The sequence below is a fragment of the Trichogramma pretiosum genome, unplaced genomic scaffold (assembly GCF_000599845.2).
Source record: "Trichogramma pretiosum strain Unisexual culture from Peru unplaced genomic scaffold, Tpre_2.0 scaffold8, whole genome shotgun sequence".
Lineage (NCBI taxonomy): Eukaryota > Metazoa > Arthropoda > Insecta > Hymenoptera > Trichogrammatidae > Trichogramma > Trichogramma pretiosum.
The window spans coordinates 2,920,617-2,929,368 of record NW_019641699.1 but is presented as its reverse complement, the minus strand read 5'-3'; positions in this window follow the sequence as shown (position 1 = coordinate 2,929,368).

Below are 8,752 nucleotides of genomic sequence, written 5' to 3'. Positions count from 1 at the left end.
AGAATAATAGTGCGAAACCACATAAAATGCTTGTCTAAACAAAAGCGGTTGGATAAGGCACTTGCGTCTTCGAGGTCGGGTGGCAAAATTCCACGCGCGACGACGACGCAAAGGACAGTTTCCAGGAGAATTCCGGAGGGTTAATTAGCAACTGCGGAATTTCGTGTGTGGCGGCAATTCTCGTTTTCCAAAACGAGCTTTTTTGAACTGACGATTGCGAGTTTGTGGCTCTGTAAATATACCTCCAAATGGAATCAAGTAGATATACTAGTTCTAGCGGTTATTTCCACGGTAGAAGCAGCAGCAGTAGTAGCAACAGCCGCTCTATGCAAAAATACGTATGAATATTTTGAATGGCACGGTAGATTGAAAATAGATTTGAAATTATTTTCCACCACGCGCTAGCTCGCAGCTTTAAATTGAAATTCGACTTCGATAACTGGGTTCCGCGGGAACGCGAACGCATTGCAACTGAATGCTCGGAATCTTGATTTGAATCAATATTTCGAAATTACCTCAAAAATTAATACGTGCTATGAAAATTCGATATTTTTTTCAATAAAAATTCACGGTTTGCATGCATATAATACTGTCTCGTATGTGTGCTTGCATAGGAAAAATCGTTTAAAAAAAATTAATGTCGTGCCAATTACGGGTATTGCAGTGCTCTATCGGAATTCGTGCATTCGCGCGAGAGCTCGTATCACGCGAGTGCATTTTCATATACTGCGCGCGTCGCGGTGAAAACATGTAAATCAAAATTACGACCTTTCCCAAACGTCTATTCCATGTTTTTACACAGTAATTTAAAGGCTTTGAACAAAATAAACCTTGATTAACTATCCCCAGTGCTATTGAATGGCTGATAATAAATTCCGAATTATCGTTAAAATTCAGCGAACAGAAGAATCGAACGCTTTGCATACACACACACCGACGTTTTACGTGCTCTAGAAAATTTAAAAATCGGTGAAAAATATACTTTTCGATTTTAGAATATATTCTGGCACATGAAAAACTTGTCGGACAAATGACGAAGAGTCGAAGCGTAAGCGCAGAAAAAAAGAGGAGATGTATAGAGAAAAAGAATTAACGAATCGCTCGTTGAAAGAAGAGGGAGAGAAAAATTGTGTCATGAATAGTAATTTTGAATACAAAATCATGAAAAAATCAAGTATTCAAAAAAATCTGATCTCGGCACGTGCTTTTATCTCTGTGGTCCAAGTTGTGCTCACCCGGCCAAGAGCTAGAGAGAGAAAGAGAGGGAAGAATCTAGGGAAATCCTCGTTGCAGATAATACGGCGTAATAACCGTATTATACAGATATCTTACGCGACAAAATGATAATAAGAGCAAAAAAATGTCCCTCTGTGAATTAATAGAAGAAAGTGAAAAAAAGAAAGAAGAAGAGGGAGAGAAAGAAGAAGCAGAGAGACGACGACGGGGTCGGGCGACGGTAGTAGACATCAGTAGAAAGAGTCAGGATTGCGTCCAGCTGAAACTAACTGTCGCGTGAGCGTGAGAGTACGCGCGCGCGCGTGTGAATGAGGTTTTTGCTTGGGGAGCTAGCCCGGGCGATTTTTCAAGCGGCGCACAATGCCTCTCCGCACACGCGCTCTGTCTTATTTTTCTTCATTTTTTCATCTACTTTTTTTTTTTGTATAAAACCACGCACAGCACCCTGCGTGCTGTACGCTGCGCTGTGCTGTGTGCTCTACCGAGAGTGAAGAAGTTTATTTGGGCACGTCTTGAATTATGTCAGTCATATGCACTGCGGTTACTTTCCCTTTACAGCAGTACTGCAGCAGCGTATAATATAGCCTGTATAGTAGTCGTAGTCGCAGTAGTAGTAGTAGTTATAGTGGTGGTAGTAAAGCGCGTCACGTTGGGTTAGCGCGTAGTGCGACCCTGTACGGAGGTCGGTCGGAGAGAAAAAAAGTAAATTAGTTATTCCTCTCTAGCGCTCGCGCGCGCCACAAACCCGCGCCGTCTCTATCCCCTCCCCTCGCTCTTCCTCTATGTATAATATGCAAGCCCTGCGCAAGCTCTCACGCTGAATAAATTTATTCCTCTCCCAGGCTCCACCAGAGAGCTTGCGAGCCTTATCTGTCGAATGAAGTTAATTGAACATTTTTGAACGTATAACGGCCTGGAGCGCCAGCAAGCCGTTACACGCTGCACGCAGGGGTGGCTAGTTTTTTAATTAAACTCGCCCTTTATATACGCGAAAGAAATGCGCTGATAATTAGACGCGCGCGAGCGAGCGATGCAATTTTATTTGTTTTGCGCCACACAGCTATTATTTCATATTATATCGTACGGTGGGTAATGATCGAAAGCTCGCGCTCCGATTTACTACTACCACTCCAGCTCCGAAAATTCATCATCGCGCATTTCAGGCGAAAAATATTACTTCAAGATTCGCTCTTTCCTTCGATGCGTAAAATAATATCATATTTCTCGCGCTGCAATTTAAGCTCGTATACATCACAGCCATAGAGAGGAGTAGTAGTAACGTACGAACTCGCGCGAGCACGCTGTACATATATAGACGTAATCCACTTTTGCCTCTGCCTAGCCCGGCGTGCATCCTTATCATTTCCAACAAAGCTTATACACTCCAACACATCCCAAAGTCGTCCTTGCGCGCGCTCGACTTTTATTATATGTATATAAATGCGCGTGGCACGAGAGAGATGCATGTTCCGTCCGCGTGAGCTTGATGAATAATTTTATAAGTGTTATAATACTTTCAATTAATGTAAAACTTTGACCCAGAGTTAGCTTGGCGCTCGTTATATTCAAAAGTGTGTGCAAGAACGTATTTCGGGGTAACCGAATTATAGTTTATGAAGTTGAAAATACCGTTAATTTTTCTGAAGCTCTGACTGCGTATATATATACCTGCTGCTAATTTACCAAAAAGCTGTGCCTAATGGTTATACGGCGCGCGAGCTATAAAGATCAAAACTCGGCGGTAATAAATTCACCAACAGATTAATCATATTCATAAAACACTGGATTACCCCCGCACCCCCGTAACTCTTAAAGCGATCCTCTCTCTCTCTCTCTCTCTCTTTCTGCACCAGGAACAATACGCACACTCGAACGTCTCCTTATCTCTCCATCTGTCTCGAGCTCGTGGCTCGAAATCTTCCCTTAATAAACTTTAAACCCCTTTACCCTAGTGTTACGTCGTCGTCGTCGTCCCCCGCACGGCCCGCCCCGAGAGAGAAGCTGCTGTGCGCGTCGCGCGAGATAATAGTCGGATATCCTCTTTTCTTTCGAGCTTTCATTACATCGCACAGACGAGATATATACGCGGAGAGTCCTTTCAAAGCCGTAGACGTTTTATCATTGTCTTTTCCGGACGGTATATGCGCGTATAAAAGAGAGTGAATATGCATGAACGTCGCGAGTAAAAAAGTAGATAACGCACGCGAGCTTTTATATATACCTACGTGCGCACGGGCAGCAGCAGGCCTTGTTGCATTTCAGCTGCTATATATGCTATAGACGAGAGAGAATGAAACGAGCGCTCGATAAATCCTTAACCGTCCGGTTGATCGATCGTTTAAAAAAATCTCATTTGCTTGGCTAAACACAACATATATATATAACAGCGAGAGGGAGTTTATTGTCGGGCGTTCGCGCATTGTAGCTTCCAATTGATTTTGCACGGCAATCAGCCCAAAGACGATCGAACGCAATGTATATAGATATACATACACGGGGGGAATTTGCTGCACATTGACACAGAAACGCGCGTCAAACTGCGGATGGGTGTTGCTGCTGCTGCTGGACGACGCACATACATACACACACGTATACACGTAGCAGTGCGCGTTTCAATCGGTATTCAAATGTTACCGACCAGAGATCAGTCAATACAGGTTCGAAACTGCCTCGTGTACATACATAAGACACGAGCTGCGAGGCTCCGGGTAAATCTATCGAGTGTAGCCTCGTTACGCGTGATTCAGCCGACCTGCACCTGCATCCAAATTCGATTATCCGTACGGGCAACGGTAGCCGGGTCAACTCCTCTATACGTCTTTGTAAAAGTTTTCAGAGCTAGCTCCGAAGAGCGACTTGACCTCTGCGCGTGTGTATGTAGCTAGGCATTATATACATTGAATCGATTACCTCTCGTTCGGTATCTATACAGCGGCTGGACTTTATAATACGAGAAACGAGCGGTGCCGCTGCTATCTTTTGTTATATACATATGAAAGTATCGGCCAAAGAAAAAGACTGCATGCCGGGTAATAGAGAATATTCTTAAAATTCTCTATTCCCGGATACAAAGTTCAATTCTCGACTCGCGAACACGCGCGTGCGGACGGGCGCAGGCAGACAGACTCACACACGCACACAAAGTATCCGAATCCTGAACAATGTGTATAATGCACGATCAAAGCTCTTCGAGCCGAGCAATAAATATGAAGCTTTGTGCGAGCTCGCGTTGCGCTTTGAGTGGCTCTAGTTCTCTGTGAATAATTCGTTTTCGCTCTCTGTACTCGAAGGCGCAGTAGCACGGCTCTAGTTCTCTCTCTCTCTCTCTCTACTCGACTGGCATTTATATACACGTATACCACACACATAGAGGCTTTGGTGCAACAAAGTTGCCGTATATATATATACATGGGTGGCAGCAGCGCGCGTTAATATACATACACAAACTAACGTATTAATCTAGCCCACGCGCCGTTGAGCGATCGAAAGAGTCGCCTATTTTTTTTTTTTGCGTTATTCCGTTTCCCGCGCCCGTTTACCGACTTGGGAAATCGGTTGTTGCCGCGCGAGCCTGTCAAATTATATTCTCTATTATATAATCGTTGATAAGAGCTCATAACGCGTTTAAAATCTTGCTCATCTTCCGCCTACATTGTTAATATCTGAAATGTCCATTAATCTTTCATCTCTCGGTCGATTTTAACCTATTATACGGATAGAGAAAATAAATAATTAATTGTGACGCGTGCAGGGGGTATATAGCGTACGCGGCACATATGGCTCGAGCATATGTAATTGCTTTTTGCGAGCCCGTGCGAGCTTCGGCGCGACGATCATTAACGAATCAACCAAAAATACCATGGCGACAAAACCTCCTCATCAATTCAGTCATCGGCTGCTGCTGCTGTTGTTGCTGCTGCTGCGATGGCCTCGGAGTTTATCCACCGCAACATCGTGTACCGTTCGACACGCTGCACCACTTGGACGGTCAATCGAGCACGTGCTGCTGCTGCTGCTGCTATGTGAGCTACTCTACGTCGGACAAAGACAGAGAGGAAAAATATCAACGTTCGATAAATGACTTTGGAACTGAAAATTCATTCACTCGTTTGCTTTTTTCTTTCGTATATTATATGCATATGTTTTTAGGAAATATCAATCTCCAAGTAATAAAAGTTGAAAATTGAAACAGCCATTTTCGATGATTCATTATGATGCATTTCCATATAGACGCTTACAAGCAGGATATCGATTGATTTGCCTCTCGCCGGCTATGCATGCGCCCCAAACAATTATTCGCACATCTATTATATCCAAATTCACTTTGCACACGCTCGCACAGCTCATCTCGAAAGGCAATCATACATATAATCCCAACGTATTTATCGTCAATTTCCTTTCGACTACCGATACATTTCCTCTTCTCCTCGGCGCATTCGAAGATGCTATATAGCACTTAACCTCGAGCAATGATCCCTCGCTATATATTACATTGTATATTTGTGTGTGTGTGTGTGTGTGTGTGTGTGTGTGTGTGTGTGTGTGTGTGTGTGTGTGTGTGTGATTCATTGATCGGGCTTATATTTGCCCTGTGTAACGTCGTAAGTTTCCTCGAGTTTGTTATCGGAGCATTAATACTTGAGTAAAGCAAGCTGACCGTTCTCGAGACCGTATACATACATATAACAGCCGCCATGCATATTCACATGCAGTGTGTGTGCACCCACATACACTGACGTGTACGGCGCGTGCTCCCTGCTATATAGCTACTTTGTGTTACACTGCGCTGCCTGGCAAAACGTATATAAGCATAACTTCGTGTACTGTCTCGTGTTGTTTCTGCGGTGGTGGTCATCCCTCCCACCTCTTCGTTCTCGAGGCCCTCGAGCGTCTTTACTCGAGATAACATCAACTAGCTGACTTCTGCGTGTGTGTGGGTGTGTGCGTATATGTGCCTGGGCGCATGTGTATCTACATAAACCAGAGGAGTCAGAGCCTTGTTGTTTGATATGATAACTGTTAATTAATTGTCCTTTGTTGCTGTTTTGTCTTTTGCAAACGACGACGTAGAGTGAGAGAGACGTTCTTTGACTTGCCAAATTCACATTTATTTCCTCTATAATTGCGACGTACGTATAGTACGTACGTATGAACTTTCGTAGTTGACGTAGACATTTTTCCTAATTTTTTCTAGACCCCTCTCAGAAGAAAAATTTCGTTAGCGAAAATCTAGCTCATGAAAATTTTTCTTTGATTTGCTTTGAGCTTAAAAGCGCTGATCGTTAGTTTAAAGTCAAAGAGCCTTGCCTAGCTCTCGAAGTCTACTGCGAATGAAACGATGCTTTCGAGCTTAACTCTCGGAGAGAGAGAGATAGATAGATGGATGCATTTATTCGGCCGTGGGGTACGAGAAGAGAGAGCGAGAGAGCGAAAGAGTCAAGTCGATCCTCGTTGAACAATATCGATTAGTTGCATTATATAGCACTGACCTACATTTCATCACCCTACATATAGCCGAGTATATGGAACTTTCAGCCGCTTCGCTGGCTAATTTTCCCATTATGCATCGTCATATACCTGTTATCCGTTAAACACTGAGTAAGACAATTTTGTGTCAAGCTAGGCGATGAGAGTAAACGTAATTACCGAGTAAATTTCGGTTTAATTTGGCCTCCCTTTCTCTCGCACCCTCCTTCCGACGCGGGCGAATTATTTGTTTATTGTATTCAACAGGTTATACGGAGCTCGGATTCGAGGCCGAAATATTGTCCCCGCGCATTCGGTGCAAATAAGAAGAAATTGCTTTTAGAATTCCGATTCGAGTCATGCATTATGCCGCCCTCGTCGTCGTCGCTGTACTGCAGAGTCGGCGACGGGGATAAGATTGTGTGCATGCCGTGCGTATACTGCAGAGCCCCCAAAAGAAGCTGTGCGGCGAGGGCACAGGCAAATTAAATGCGAAAGAGAAAGTAATGAAAAATTCGCCCGTTGCATCTTCTTTCCGTTTCTCTGAATTACTCGGTATTTTCTTTTATAATTCGTAAAAAGAGTATTTTTCCTTTTTTTAATGTGTTCTATATACATTTTTTTGCCCTCCGCACATCTCACTCTCATCATCAAGTTAAAAGATGAGTGGTTAGTGTTATGAATATTACTTGGCAGGTGCTCGAATAAGGAAGCCTGGCTCGAGCTTTTGATGAAAAACTACTCAGAGCACGCTTGGATCAATCTACTTACTTCAGTTTGCATTTTTTTTCTCTCCTTTCTCTCTCTCTCTCTCTCTCTCTCTCTCTCTCTCTCTCTCTCTCTCTCTCTCTCTCTCGCTCCTCAACGTTGTAGAGAACTTTTTGAATGCGGAAATTGCAGAAAACCGAGCTACAATTCTTTTCGCGCGGCCGAAACCTGCATTTTATCTGATTTGGTATATTTAAATAATAAGAGTGGTGAACTTTTCCACTGAATACTTATCCCCCGGAAATCTTTATTTATTAGCTGGTACAAATGAATAAACTATAATCGAATGACAAAGACAAATAAAAAAAAATGTGCGTCAATACTTCTTTAAAGGTGAAAAGAAGTTGATGCATGAAGTACTGGCGACATCAGGTGTTCCTCATTGATATCGCCTTGCACAGACTCCCCTAAATCAATCCTCTGTTTTCACGCTCACTTCTTTTTCCATTGGACTTTTTTTCGTTACATCCACCTATTCACCCTAAACCCTATCGCACTTTCACCCTCTCATAAATGAGTAAGAATTCTCATACGTTCTTTTGAATTACGTTATCTAGTCTTAAATATGGACAAAATTAGATCATTACTTCGAGGAATGTCGGAAAAATCTCGACGCGTTGATAAGCGACAATAGAGAAGTCAAACGTAGCACGAGGAAACACATTTTAGCCCAGTTAATTGTGTCGTGCGGTCAGAGAAACATTTTAGCAAGGATTAGGGGTAGAATCGCATGTACGAAATGACCATTTTATAGGCAGAGCCCAGCGAGAGAGAGTTGCAGAGCTTTGTCCAGCGATACCGTGGACTGTAATGCCCAAGTTTTCTCTTTCTCTCTGGCTCTTGGAAGGACAGGGTGCAGTTTAGATGAGCCGAATCGATGTAGTCATGCGCTACAAACACGAAAAAGTAGGGAAATAGAGAAACACCGCAGAGAGCGAGTGCGAGTTCATGCCCTGGATGTTTCTGATTTTCTCTTTCTCTCCCGCTGTTGCTGTGCACGGGCGTGTTACGCGTAATCGCCCGGCAAGGTGATCGTTTAACGAAGCTTTCGCACATTACGCTCGCGCGCGCGCGCGCTTGGATGGCGCAGGGGGAAAAGCTATATTGGCTTGTTCGAGCTCTAGCTTCCTCATTTCAGGCTCGTTTCAGGACGCTCGTTCGCTCGCTCGCCGTTCAGTACGAGTTTTTTTTTCAATTTTATTTTCCACGTTCTCGTGTATATCTTCGTGCCATGGTCCCTACTCGACCGTTTAATTACCTGCGCCCAAAATAGTTTAAATCA